Source organism: Haemaphysalis longicornis, unplaced genomic scaffold (genome assembly GCF_048455015.1).
Source record: "Haemaphysalis longicornis isolate Haplotype H1 unplaced genomic scaffold, Haemaphysalis longicornis Haplotype H1 scaffold_220, whole genome shotgun sequence".
Taxonomy (NCBI): Eukaryota; Metazoa; Arthropoda; class Arachnida; order Ixodida; family Ixodidae; genus Haemaphysalis; species Haemaphysalis longicornis.
In genome coordinates, this window is record NW_027526302.1 from 192,763 (window position 1) to 208,140 (window position 15,378).

The following is a 15,378-nucleotide window of genomic DNA, read 5'->3' on the forward strand; positions in this document are numbered from 1 at the left end:
CTGTAAGTGTAGAACGACAAGTTTACCACGCGCATTTTCATTCCCGCCTAAATTATTGTTTTCTAGCATGGTAGACCACAATGCAAACAAACCTAAATAATATTACGCTACTTCAAAAACGGCCAATACTACCTATTGCAAAGCTAAAGTATTCTGAAAGCTATACAACACACCTGGCAAATATAAAATATTAACAGTATGGCAACTGTACATGCAAAAATTAATCCTTAAAGTATGCGCCGGTAAAATTCTGACAAATGATTATTTATTATCGAATTTCCATGTTCATAGTAGCCCAGATTAACAGAGAACATGCTTGATAGAAATGTGCTATTCTCGAACGGGGTACGGTCACCAGCCGTTATTTTGGACATCCCTCACCTCCTAAATCCAACCCGGATATCTTATATCTCATTGAATCCCGTAGCTTTAACAATGTAAATACAATGATGAAACAAAACTTGTTCATAGAAGCGGTGACAGTAGTTAGCGCTGTTATTTTTGGTCAATGCCCTGTGCCTGAATGAGTTATATGTGCGAATGATATCAGACGTTTGTTTTAACGGCAAAGCTGCTGAGCAAATCGTTCGCGTATGGTGTACGCAGTTTTAAAAATAGCGAGAAAATGCCGAGCGCTCAGGAACGAGTGCCTCGAGCGCCGGTTTCCCAAGCTAACCATACCCACTTAGCCAGATTGGCCAAAATTCGCCACGCACAAAAAAAGAAACTCCAGCTAGCGTTCAGTATCATCGTGGCAACGCTTGCTCGGAAAGATAAAGGCACTTCATAGCGCACGCCCCTCGTTCGTTTGTCCTCGTGTCGTCGTGCGCATCCGCTGTATACCGTAGAAGAGGCGCGACTTGAAATTTCAAGCTGCTCTAGGTGATCATTGAATTCGCATGGCCCGCGCGCTGATAGTTCGGAAGGCCGAGAAGAGGCCGTGCTTTGAGAGGCTCGGCATGCATAGCGTCCGCTAGAGACGAGAAGTCGTGCTTCCAAAGTGGCAACCGAAGACGTCGACCAAAATGACGAGCTCACTCTGGCCTTGCGCAAAAATAAGGTCATTGAAATGCCATGCCGCCGACGTCAATCACGACACCACAACGATATTGAAGCTCAACGAGTCCGCCAATGATCATCTAGAAAAGCTGCGCCATTAAAGTCTTGCGCGTGGGTGCAACCTTCCCTGAATTTTCTTGTTTTGCTGGTCGTTGCAATCCGTTGCGTGCTTATTATCTAGTACTGGAATGATTACGCCAGTGTTAAATTTTTGAAATTTATTTTGGCGAACGTATGTAAGTCGTATTTTTTTCTCGAGAGAGACCAACGACATTTTGTATTGAATTATCTTGAAATACACAAATAGAACAACAATAATACTCAGTCTTCGTGTTGTGTCCCCGCATCTGTATTTCTCCAGTCTTGGTGCCCCTATCATCCTTGCTGCTTCCGTTTGCAGCTTCACAACCACGGTGGCCGAAGTTTATTTACTACCGTTGGATCGGCACATGGACGCTGCAACCTACGGAGTCACAGACTTCCTTTTGTTCCCAGTGAACGATGGATTTTTCCACTGACCGTCTTCCAGTGAATGTTTGTCCCAGTGAACATCTTGTCTCTAGAGGCACCGCTCCCTAACCAGTAACCCCTTGCAACACTGTCTATCTGCGGGCAAGCAAACAGCGGTGCTTCTTCGCTGCTCATTCACAGTATTTTCGTTTCGCGAGTACCCTGGAGTTTCAATTTTTACTACCGATCCGATAAATGTTTTCTGTACTCTTTCCTTGCCAAATCAGTTGTGCTGATGCCCTTCCTAGTAAGTGCAATTACTGCTTTTCTGCATTTCTTCTCAATGGTAAAATAGAAATAAATCAGGGTCCTTCCAGGAGTTCAAGCTTAGCTCGGTCAACAAAGGCCCTAATAATTCTTGTGGTAGCATTTCTGTCTCTACTTTCTCGATAATAGTCAATAGCGAGCAGCTTAAGGGGCAGAAAACACTGTTTATGTTAAAAGCGTCTTGAGTGAGCTACTCGCAGAGAAAAAAAACTGGCTGATGACCTAGCTAGAAATCAACGTATACAGTTCAACGGTCAATTACATGTTTTATGCCTCCTAATCTCCAGTGGCTCTTCTTAAATCGACATGCACAGCACCTGGTGGTCCTGAGGCACCTCGTTTCCTTGGACTGCAACTACACTCCCTTGCCACCTTAGTAGGAATAACTTTAAACAATGACGATTTGTAAAAACGATGTCACAGAACTTTATTTCATGAAATTCTGAATAATCCTGAACGAAATGAAGTAGCTTTGTTAACAAAACTTCAAAGTTTATTGCAGACTAACTGGGCATAGAGTCGAATGCTTGCGAATTGAAAGATGTACTCCTGTCGGGAGATGTACTAAATTCGGTTCTCATATTACCGTGAACCAATTAAATTGCATTTAAATAACATGGTCATGAAATATGTCAAGAAGCAGAAACACGCAGACATTTCTCTTACTGAGGAATTACCGTTTGACTGCGCTCAGCACAGAAAACATTGTGGGAAGCTACGAAGTCGATCAAGGCACTGGCGCCAACGTTCGCATCGTCTACGATTTCGTCTACATGGACAACGTGCGTTACGACTGGGTTAACGCGTTACAAATCTGTTATTCGGTCCCATATCCCCCCAAAAAAGCTCCATCTGGGCTCTTTCCGCGAAGTCCTCGGTGATTATTTAACAGCAGCTTGTCAGTTCGAACATTTTAAACATCATGGCAAGAAGCATAGTAAAGTTTCCCGAATTCTTATAATCGACTTCTTCGGAAGAAGCACACGTTGTAGGTGTTACTGAATCTTGGCAGCATGAAGGAACTTGTGGCAGTGCAACCACTTTCCGTGGTTTCACCCTAGTTCGATCGGAGGGTTATAATTGGGTAGGATGCGGTGGAAGGAAAGGGAGAGGAGGCATAGTCAAGAGGTATAATTCTCAGAATTGGCCTACCAGTTAATGTACTTGTTAGAAGAACGACTTAAAAGCGCCAACGCCTACGACAACAAGCAACGTGTGATTGGGCTGATTGCTTTAGAGCAATTTTCTGCATCTGTTGAGCAACTGCGCCTGCAGATTCAGGACAACACAAAAGTCGAGACGAAGTAATTGTAGCTAGTTTGGCTGAAAAGTACTCTTCCCGCGGAATGGAAAGTTCGGGAGAACTACAAAAGAAGCCTACGGAAGCATTCAAGAAGTTTCAGAAAAGAGCGAGAGATACCAACAATAGGGAAACCCGAGAATGTTGCCGCCAAAAGGCATATGGTCAAAGCGAGCGAACTGAAAACTTCCATGTTTGAATAAACACATTTGTTAGTCTGCTGCAAATGCAAATAAACTGGCCATATCAGAGCAGGCTGCAGACGGGAGAATGTGTCGGTTAATTTGCTAGTTCGAAGATGGCCTGACGCATACTACATGGTGGTGAACGGCATCAGTTAAAAATTCTACGTGATGCCGAAGCAACATCTGATATCTTCCTCTGGTTGTTTGTTAATCCAGAGAACTTCACAGTATTTTGTGTATGGGTGCGCCATTCACTGGAGCCCGACACGGAAAGATGGGGCAGACAAGAGAATAGGTGCCTTCGGGAACTTTCAAGCTGAAGGTGCTGTTTCAGACAAGCCGCCTCGAAAACTCCCCTACCATTTTCCCAACGGATCAATGAGATAATTGCAAAATCTCGGTATGAAACTTAATGCAAACCCCGTAATGGTGATCTAGAGTTTGCCCACAAGAGCGCGAATTACCAGCGCTTCTGGTATGCTAGTTCCCCCAGGAATTACGGATCAACATAATCCATCACAAGCTGCCACAACGAGCGAACCCGTTCCAGCAACGGCGGCGCTGATAACAGCGCTCCTGTCGATTTCGCTTCCGGAGGCTAAATGGTAAGCCCAGTCAGCGAAAATTTTCATCTTCTACAAAGGTTAAAAAAATACGCTCAAAACGGGGCAAGCAAACGACTATAGTCACTGCAAACCTGCTGGGAAAAATCAAGACGGATAAAAGAAGGACCGGTGCCGTTCACCATCGAAGATGGCGTCTTTTACAGAACATTCAAAAACAAGAAAGGCTGGTCCTTTTAACTCCTTGTAGTCCTCCAAAGGTATCGTGTACCCTTCTGGCTCTGGTTCACAGTGATAGCTCGAATGCCCAATTAGAATAAAGAAGACCAAGACCAGACAATTGAATGACTGCTATTGGCCGATGTGCTTCAAAGAATCCCAGAACTATGTGCGTTCCTGGAGCGTTTGAGCAAGGCCAGGACGGCCCAACAAAAAAACTGAGGCACATTTGCGCCAAGTAACTTTTATTGGTGAACATTTTCGCAGATTAGTAGTCGACAGTGTAGGCCCTGCCCCAGTAACAGCGGCGGGAAACCGGTATTTGCTAACGCTCATTGGCCCTGCCACTGAAGTTTGGCAGGATTGGATTTCCCAGTGCAATCGAATGCGATCAAGGTACCGTTTTCTCAAGCGCGGTGACCACGACGTTCTTGAAGCAGTGTGGCATATCCATTCAACCAAGCTCCGCCTACCAACCGCAAAGTAATTCGGTCTAAGAACTACACTACGTAATTAAGCGAATTCTGCGCACGCTCTGCTTCGAGAATGGCACCGACGGGGACTTGGCTATTCCCGGAAGGCCCTTTTGCTCCGCGCTTCGCTACCCACACGGCAACTGGTTTCACGCCTCCGTAACTTGTTTACGGTCGGACGCTTTGTCCCCCGCTTGCCTTGTTAAAGGAAAAGTGTTAGCAGAAATTCGTAGACAAAACGGTTTTCAAGTGCATGCTGATCTTGTTGAAGCGCTTACACGAATCGCAGGGATTGGTACAAATAAACGTGGCGAAATCGCAGCAATGCGCGAAGGTGTACTACGAAGGATGTGCACGCACAAGAACATTCAAGGATGGTGACAAAGAGCAGATTCTGAGCTGTCGGAGGCAAATAATCCACACGTAAAGAGGGGCAGGCTGGTCACGGTTAAACAAAAGCTCTTCGACACCAATTACGTGGTAGCAACGTCCTGCAAACGCAGCGAAGTGACAATATATCACTGCAGTCTAATCAGGCCGTTTATACAACGCACCGAGACGGTGAGAATCATCCTAAGCAAACCAGATGAAATAACTGTCCCAGTCCCTCAAATGACGAGTCCTTGCTCTTCCCCGTCAATATAAGGGATAGTTCAATCTGTAGCTAAACAGGCTTCTTTAGCCGTCAGGCAAGGCATAGAGTTTAAAAGGTTCCTATCTCGGTAGAGCAAACCTAGCAGAAACACTACATTTAGTTGACATCCTACCAGCCCTTCCAAACCAGAATGCCGACCTTTTCACCCAGTAAGAAAAAGCTGTTCAACGATTTCATTCAAAACATGTTGGCACTGTGTCTAATCGTGCCAGGGGCGAGTGAATACGTGTCACTGTTATTTATAGTATAAAGTTCTGGCAAGGAGCCCCGACCTTCCATTGAATATCTAAAATTGAATGCGACAAAAAACGTTTGCCACTCGTAATGCTGAGGCTTTTGAACAAGGAAGTCTCCGCGGCACAGTATGTTTCGACGCTATATGTAGTACACGGCTTCCGACAAGTGCCCCTCAGGGAAAACGCCGTAAGCTCGATACTTTCACTCCAGCAGGCAGGCACATTTCGCCATCTTGTGGTCACTTTTGGTTTCAAAAACGCACCGTTAATACTTTAGCACGTAATAATTTGGGTGCTCATAGGCATTGATTCATTCGCTGCGTCCTCACTCGATGGCATCGCTGCTTTCTCGAGCACTTGACAAGAACATTTGAAACGTATATGGCAGGTATTCCTCCGAATAAGTAAAGCGTGTTTGATTCTCAAACCGAGCTAATGTGGTCTTGCAGGCAGGGTGTCGAAACGGACTTTTTTCGGGTTCTGGTTTGGGTTCATGTCTTTCGGGTTCAGTTGCTGGTTTGCTTCCTGAGCACCATTCCATTCCGTATGGAACGAGTTCGGAGAAAAAAAGCAGGGATTTACTTTTTACTTTTTTTATTGCGGCGTTTTTGTTTCTTCGTGAGGTCGGCTGCTTACGTGGGTGAGTGTGAAAGCATTACTCTTTATGGCCGCAAGTTTATATTTATTACTTTGTTATAGTTCATTAGAAAATTAGGTTTAATTTTATTTTTGGCTCATATACTCGCAGTTTCATTGACCGCAGTTGCTTTCTTTACAAAACTAACGACAGCACTACTTACCGCCCCGGTGCCGCCTTGTGCTCCACTCCCATCGCCGACCAGTGACACGCCGCACCTAGTCTCCAAATGATGCCTCATTGGGCAGCCTTAGACCCACTTAATAAGCTACGCTTCAGAGTAACAACACTGACGCACGGCAGCAGCCATTTTGGTGCCTGGCGTCAAGGTGGCCAGCCTTATGCACCCTACTGCGGCTGACGTTGACGGGCGGAATTGGTCTGGGCGCCGCTTGGCAACAATGACACCTGTGTTTGCTTTTCGAAGATTTAGAGACGGCGCGCCGGTTCGATAAGGTCAGGCTCGGTTACGCTATCGTAGCTCATTTAGTGGCTCCAGGTTACGCTAGAGCCCCTAATTAAGCGACGCTTTTTAAGTGGTTATCTGTTACGCTAGACCACTGTCGTTCTTTCCCAGCGGGAAGAGATGCAGACTTTTTCCGCCTTCTCGCCGGTTGAAACATGCCAGTACAGAGCATCACGGCATCGCTACTCTATCTGTGGGGTTAAAAGCTCACTCTCAACGGGCCGTACAGCCGCACTGCGCTCCGCAGGTCACGATTTATCGGAGAGAGAGCGCGCGGCCACAGAGAGGCACCAAAATGTCAGCGCCCCTGGGTAAACAAATGTCGCGTGACGTGTTTCGACCAATGGCCGCTGTCGGCGGCATACAACAATGACAGAAAAGAGTGCCGATACTGTGAAACCTGACTAAGAGGCTCCCGGGCTGCTGCCCGGGCTCTGGGCAGCCTCTTAGTCTGGAAGGCGACGTTTTTGAAAAGCAGAGAGCCTGCCCGTCCGCAATCATTTTGGTACCATCAAATTTCGCCACGCACGTGGACCCGCACGCACACGCACACGACACGCACACGCACACGCACACACACCAGTGCTGCAGAATGGACAGCCCCCTTTCATTCCAGTTTCATTTCGTAGAATTAAAACTTTCCGCAATTCTATTCATTTCAATTCCTCGGAATGCCAAAAGTTTGCCCATTCCCACACCTGTAATGGTCGGGAAGTTCAATTCCAACCCTGTAATTCCTCAACGTAGAAACTAATTCTTGTTGGCTGCATCGAGTAACCTACGAACGCTACATAACGCTGCGTTATCAGTCGCGCTGAGAAGCGCAAAAACATGCATGCACGTCGGCAAAGTCGAGGGACAACGGTAGTTTGCTGGTATCTCGGACAGACAAAGATATATGAAAAGATTATCGTGGCAACGATTCTTTCTCTTGTCGATTGAGAATGCGCGAGTATGACTGCTCTTTGAGTTATGTCACCAAATCATTGATTTATTGTAGGGTTTAACGCGCCGGCGCAACGCAGGCGATGAGGGGCGCCATAGTGGAGGGCTCCGGATTAATTTTGACCACCTGGGGATCTTTAACGTACGCCGAAATCCCGTACACACTGGCGTTTTCGCTTTTGGTCTCCATCAGAAAAGCAAAGGCGGCGGCCGGGAATCGAACCCGCCACATAGTGGTCTGCAGCGCAACGCCTTAGCCACGAAGCCACCGGGGCAGGTTTGTCACCGACTTATGTCTCTTAATTGAGGGTCACTAAATATTGTTGACTGATTGTGAGGTTTGAAGTGCCGCTGCTTTACAGGCGACGAGGCGCGCAGTAGTGGAGGGCTAAGGATTAATTTTGACCCCATGGGAATGTTTAACCTGTAGATCATCAATCTGGAAAAAGCGGGCGTTTTGGCTTTTCGACTATATCATCAAAGCGGCCACCAAGGCCGAGAATCGAACCGGTGTCCTTGGGATCAGCTGCATAAAGCCTAAGGCATTGAGACGCCGCGGAGGAAGCTAGGTTTTGGGCCAGTTGAGTTTAACATTGCTAAGTGTACGATGTCGCGAAACATGCAAAACCAGTAATACTCCATATTTCAACGTTTTCATCGTTACCCATTTTTTTATTACGTTTTTTTCTTATTTCTTTCGTTGTTATGACCAAGAGCCTTCGCTAACCGCTCTTGTTAGACCAATGTTCATGCTTAACGTCAGCAAAACCTTATCATTAGCTCAACGACGTACCAAGCAACACCAAACTCATTGTACACCTTCCCAAATTTTTAATATCATCACGGGAGCGACGACCGATCGGCATGCAAGTGCCTTATCCCGGAGTCCAGCGGCGAAATGAGCGAGAGTGCGCGCACCAACAAAAGGCCCTTTCCTGTGCGAGCATGATCTGCTACGCTATTTCTTTTAGAATGATTTACCCCCTACCACGGCGCGACAGAGTTGCAGCCGGCTGGTAAAGAAAGCGTCACATACCTTCGGCGTCCTGGAAGCGTCTCCCCGAACGGACATCCGCGCAGGGCGCGTGTTCGCGTCCCGGCAAGAGAGGGGTTCGGGAATCATTCAAACGGACCAATAAGGTGAGGTTAGCTCGACTACCAGGGCGGAGCGCCCGCTGCGTGACACTGTTTTATAGCCGCAACGGTCGCTGCAGCCTTCACCTCAGGCAGAAGACGGCTCGGCTGTGCACAGTGGCGCCGAGATGAGCCGGCATTTCGGGGAGAGAGGGGAAAAGCGCCGCGCAACGCCACAAACCCAGTGATCGCGCAATGGCTTGGGCGTCAGGATCCCCACAGGGTTCAACTTTAAGAAGAAGAAATGGACGTGGGCAGTTCATGTAATGCGAATCCAAGATAACCGTTGGTCGTTAATGGTAACAGAGTGGCTCCCTAGAGAAGGCAACCGTGGCAGGGGGTGACAGAAAGTTGAATTGGCAGATGAGTTCAATTGGCAGAAGTTTGTGGTGATAAATTGGTCGCAGTTAGCACAGGACCGGGATAATTGGAGATTATTGGGACAGGCCTTTGCCCTGCAGTGGGCGTAGATAGGCTGTTGGTGATGATGATGATGATGACGAAACGTCCCAGTGCAAGGCGTAAACGAGTGTCCCGCTGTTTTAGTATCGGAAATACATAAGACGATGGTTACGACGACGACAGAAGACGCCTTCAACCGGAGCCCTTAAGGGGCTTATCCCTTAATACGTTCTAGTGCGAGGTGTAAACGAGTGTTCCGGTGTTTTAGTGCCATGACTGGAAGAGACACGGTTACGACGATGACATGAGACGCCAACAGCCCGAGCCCCTAAGGGGCTTCGCCCCTAAAACGAGTACTAGAAGAACACACCGGGACACTTGTTTTCCAATGCTTCGAGCTTGAACACTGCGTGCTTCAAGGACACAAGACTTACAGCAAGGCTGTATACCTCTACTTCCCAACGGTTCCATCTCCATGAGCAAAAACGCCAAGGCACCAAGAATGAACTTATACACTGCATGCTTCGCCCCTCCCGGTTTCACGTTGTGATGTCATCTCCATGCGCAAAAACGCCAAGGCGCCAAGAATACCCACCCTTATACACTGCATGCTTCACCCCTCCCAAGGTTTGACGTCAGGGGAGGTGGCCCGTGATTTTCCGGCGCTGGACACCCTGATAAGGCGCTGACACCCCCTTCGGTCGCCGCTACCGAGACATTATTAAAGGTTTGAGAGGGTGTACTTCAAGCTGCGAGTATCGGTTGAAGACGTTGGGCCTAAATCGTTAGGATTAAGGTCGGGGCATTGCATGTCCGCGCCCACCCGTTCCTCGCCAACCGTTCGACTGATTACATTTAGTCTTTTTCACATCTTTTATTAGGCCACGAGCCACCCCTTTCCAATAAACATTTATAATACACGCTTTGCTTTGTTGTTCAGCCACACCTGGCATACCAGTCAGTGGGGACGTGAGACTGGCGCGTACTCGCGCTCGCAGCCAATATAGACGTCAGGCCAAAGCATACCCCCGGGCCGACACACGCCCGCTTCCGGCGCTAATGCAACCCCGGGGTCCCTTCGGTTCACCCTGCACCTCCTGAACCAGTTCACAGCGGTGCAAAGCCGGTTCCACCATCCCGCATAATCGGCGTACCCAGACGTGCACCTTTTTCGTCTGCCTCTGCACTCCCGCGGCAGGGAGTGCAGGCAAAGCCAAGAGCAACTCCAGCATCCGTAGACACCACGGGTGAATCGAACGGCGCCGTTGAGGAGCCGCGAGCTGCAGAAGTTGAAATGAACGGCTAAGTGCTGCACCGCCTGAACTGGTTCCCGTGGTGCAGGTGAAACGAACGAACCCCCGCAGTCGGGGCTAATTGAAATTTTGCGCCCACGTTTCTGGCGTCACGCATATACGGGAAAACCCGTTTTTCGCCACCTGAGCTTAATTAATGCTACGTGTAAGTCTAAACATGTACGTTTAGGTCTAAGGCTTATGACGCCCTAGCGTTACTTCGGCTTCGAGGGAGCGTTCTGGAACGGAGTTGCTGCGTATATCTTTTATCCTTCACAAGTGCTGAAGTTCAGTGACAAGAGCAAGGCCAGCCGCAATGGCTTTAATCGCCGCGGCCAGGAAACTCGGAGGACATTTACTGTTGCATGGCTTAAGATATGAAAACAACAGTTTCAAAGTTTAAAATCGTTCATCCTGGTCACCTGACTGAACGTTCTGGGTTTTTTTATAAGACACACAGAGGGAGTGAGGGAGGGAAAGATCTTTCTTTAGTAAGGTTGATTGAATGTATGGGAAAATGGGATAAATAGATGGTAGACCCTATGGGTTGAACCAGAATTCCAGGTCCCCAGAATCAGATCAAGCTGATCTTCCGGTGGGAATCTGGTCAGGGCAGCCTGTAATATGTCGATATAGGTTAGGTTACGTTAGCTATAACTTTATTAATGCCTGCAAAACGACGGTTTTCACGTGCCGCGCCGTGGGCCAGCGGGCCTGGCGTCGAACTAGGTTCATATCCTTGGATATGGCCAGGTTTTACAGAACATACTGAGTGTTTGCCAGTATGTAAGTCAATGTCGCACATTTCCTACCAAACATCTTCCCCCATCTAGATTTGTGGATGTATGTGTTGGTTTGTATCCTAAGCAGAGTTTCCGATTTAAGCAAGAGATCCCCGAGTCACACGGGAAGGATGGTGTTCCTTGGCGTAGGATGAGGAGACGTTTTCCATATTTTTGGGGGAGGGGACTGTGGTAGTCGAAGTCAACATTGAGCACAGTATGGAAGTTCGAAAGGACCTTGATCGGCTGCGTCGTTCCTTTCTAGACCCGTGTCGGTGTGTTAATGTAATGTGAACTTTAATCATTGTGGAGTGGAGAATCTTTCTCAAGCGATTAAGTATTCTGCTTGTAGCCGAGAGACGAATGGCCAATTGGTCGTGTGTAATGATTCATAAGCATCTATTGGGTATCTCCGCTAGGGGATCGCCAAAAGAATTCAGTTCCAGTGTGTTGGAAGATAATAGAATTACATCGATTGTCCCTGTTCAACAGTACAAGCATTGTTGTCTTCGTATTTCCGAAGGACCCGGCGTCGGCGTATACTGTTGTTTTCGTAATTTTAAAACTTTCCTCAAAGGAATTCGGCCTGGTTTGTTGCTTGTCCTGGCGTAGGTTTATATTTATGTTTTTTACTAGGGGTACGTCTTTAATGAAAAGTCTCTGGATCGTTGACATATCCATCGTGGCGTCCAGCCATATTTTTTTTTTCTGGAGGCGCGCCTTTATTTTACAGGATGAGTAGTTCCAAATTTGCTTTTTCCAGACACTCCTTTTCTGCTAAGAGAGTGGCGTCTCTAAATTCTTCAAAGGTATCATAAGACCCAATTTAAATAACTTTGTGATGATTGTGAAAATCGGGAGGTTAAGGGCTGCCCTTTATGCTGCTCTGATGATGGCGTTTGTTTGGCCATCTTCAGTCGGAGTAAGTAGTTTGTGGTACCGCAGGCTGTACGATATTCAGCTCATGATCAGTGTCTGCACAAGTTTTATCAGTCCTGCACTTCTCCTGTACAGACGTTGTGCAATATGGGCTAAATGATCAAAGATTCCCGGTATTGTGGTGATTGTGAGATCGGCTCTGCCGCTTCTCTATAGGGCCAAGCCGAGGACTCTTACGTGACTTGTTTCGGGGATAACATGCTTGCGGATTTCTGGATTTTTGTTTTCAAATTTGCCTCGTGGCGCCATTCATGGTTTGCCGGACAAAGCTTGCGACGGTGATACCCCAGCGAAAGCTTTTAGGCTATTTTAAAGTTCGTGTAATTAGACACCATATACTCAATTTTGTTTCTTAATGTGGAATATTTTAGTTCGTTTCTGGTTACAATGTAGGCTTGCCTTGTTTTTTGAGCGCCGGGTGTTCATCGTTTGCCACCTTTTTCAGCGACGCGCCGCGGTGGCTCGGTGGCTAAGGCTGCTGCTGAGCACGAGGTCGCGGGTTTGATTCCCGGCCGCGGCGTCCGCTTTCCTGATGAAGGCGAAAGCAAAAACGCCCGTGTGTACGATATTTCGGCGCACGTTAAAGATCCCCAGGTGGTCAAAATTAATCCGGAGCCCTCCACTACGGCGCGCCTCATCGCCTGCGTTGCGTCGGCGCGTTAAACCATACAATCAATCAACCTCTTTCAGCGAGGTAACAGAATGTTGGCGCCGGCATCATTTTACGTCGTCGGAAAGGCGCTTTGGTGGTGGCGTAAGTTCTGGCATGGCTGGCGGCCGTGTCTGCTCAGCATGCGACTCCACACGTCTGTGTGACACCACGTCTAGTGCGTAGGCGCGGCGCCTGTTCATGTCGCGTATCTTTTCTTTGGTTTCGGGCGTGGTATCATTGTCCTCCTTTATACAATCCAATTGCCGCGGCTCGCCATTACTGATTCCGATGAGCTCTCGTATCTGACTGTCTCAGTTGTAGCTTCCTGTTAGCACCGATTACTTATTTCCGCGGACTCTTTATGAGCACGGCTCATAGCGGACGGCAAGCAGCCAAGGCAAAACCAAAAAATGAGCCTAATAACGCTAGCGCGTTAAAAGGGGCAACAGCGTGAAGATCTCTAAATGCCTTAGCATCCAGTTACGGCTTTGGTTATTTTCAGCGGTCACCTAAACCTCAACATCAACCACTGCGCTAGCCCAACCCCCCGTTACCAGCTGCGAATACACTTGTACACAACTTCGCATTTTAAATATTTGTTCATGTGGTAAGCATATCCACAGCCATTGTCCCTCTTCGGTTGTCGCTAGGACAGGCGCAGAAACAACCAAACTATCCCGATGCCGCGTTGCTCAGTACAAAGCGGCGGACGCATGGGCGCATGCAGTAGAGTCTGTGGCCAAGTAGGCATGCCCCGCGTGGCCCTGGTTCTTAGTGGTCGATAGGCTTGCGAGGGGACAAGCCACCTCAACGCATTCACCAAATAGTATTGTAATTATGATGGGTACTCAATGAAGGAGCCTACAAACTGAACCTAACGGGAACCCGTGCAGTCTGCACGCTGTGTGAGCCGCCACGAAATTGTTTGCCCTACAGATTCTCCACTTAGCACTGAATTATGAGACTACGCTCTCTGGCTACAGCTATTTCATTTTCCCGTTTGAACTGGTTATTTTTTCTCAAATAGTGTTTGATCTGTTACGAAAATCTGAAGAAAAGTCCTTTATTTAGTGGGTTTTTAATGCTTCGAGCTGACCAAATCTGTTACATAATGTTTCTACGCGCCATTTATGAAGAAAAGAGCCACAATACCCTTAACATTAAATCTTCTAGCTACCATCTCAGGCATACAATACGGCACACTCCAAAAATAAGAACGAGCTACGGTGAGTGTCTTTCCTGTACAAGTCAACTGAAATAATAAATATATTTGGAGAAAAATTAAACTTCTACGCCAGTAAAACCACGTTCATAGTTCAAACGAAGTTTACTGAAGGGAAACGCCTTCAATACTGATATGTAACTAAATGTTTGAAGTATATGTCGGCATGTCGTCGTAAGGAAAGAAGTTAGTAACATTTACAAAATAAAGTACATTAGTTCATAACGGTGACGTAGTTGTGTAATCGTTGAAACTTAATGTGTCCGTATTACTGCGTTTGTGTGGACACTTTGATCCCTCGGTGCATTTTAGACCTATGATTTGTATAATACTTAGAAATGTATTATTGTGTGTGCTTTTGCGCTTTTGTGCTATTATGATTGTGCTAGTGTGTTTAAATTTGTTTAAATTTGTGAACATCACTCTTCCCGTACTCGGTGAATCCGGTGGCAGATGCCTCTGCCAGGCCACACCCGCCTTCAGTCTAAGCCTTCCCTTGGCTTTCGCCAAGAAATCAAATCAAATCAAATATGCGGCCTTGTATTTTTCTGTTGATATTGGGTCTGCTATTCTGCGAATTATTCCTGACTTTGATTTCGTTGCGTTTGTGCTTCATTCCAATGTTCCTTTTGCATTCCTTTTTTTTGTTTCCTTATCTCTTTCCAAATATTTCTAATCGTATTCATAAAGGTTGCCAACTTGTTAGTTTTTATGCTTTATTGGCGTGGCTAACATTTGAGTTCCACTTTTTACTCGTGGTCCTTGTCAACCTGAATTTATTGCATCACGCTTGGGTTATTCTTAGCAGAAACGTGAAAGAAATCGCCCGTTGATCCGGCCCAAGCCCTATTTGTGAGGGCGACCCAAATGTATTCTCTCAACTGTAATCAATTGCTTCAAACAAATATAATAGAGAAACTTGCACCGACTAACATATATCAATATACACGGAGATACTTTCGTATAAACTGAAACCAGAATTGCGGCAATCCTTTCATGGGCCAAACTTGTTTCGCTGCTGTGATTAGTGTACAAGGTTGAGTAGAGGGTGATAAGACCCAATTTAATGAATAATAGGGGCTTTGCATTAGAATTCCGCGCACCCATGCTCTTTGGGAAACAAGCACGGCGAGATAACGTGGCTTTGGGTATGTTTGAAAACTTGGAATTAGACTATTGATTGTAGCTATATACTTCGTCTATCAACGCGAATGTGTACCTTTCATCCACAAACAAGGAACAATTAATTAAAACGATCCTTTAACGTTTTGGTTCCTCTCATGCCGGCGGCGAAAATCTGGCTACACGGGATCTGAAATTACTAAAGCGACTTTTAACTTCCCGGGAATTACAATGTGCCAAAATAAAGAAGGAGAAGAACAATACAACCATGGAATTGGGATATCTGTTGAATCGTAACTCGCTATTATGTGCAAATTT

At 46.8% G+C, this 15,378-nt stretch overlaps 1 long non-coding RNA gene across 1 annotated transcript in view; it reads right to left on the reverse strand.

Moving 5' to 3' along the window:
* LOC144172473 (uncharacterized) overlaps positions 1-15,378 on the reverse strand; it is a 54,298-nt gene that overhangs the window by 34,359 nt on the left and 4,561 nt on the right. The gene's annotated exons all lie outside the window — the stretch shown is intronic.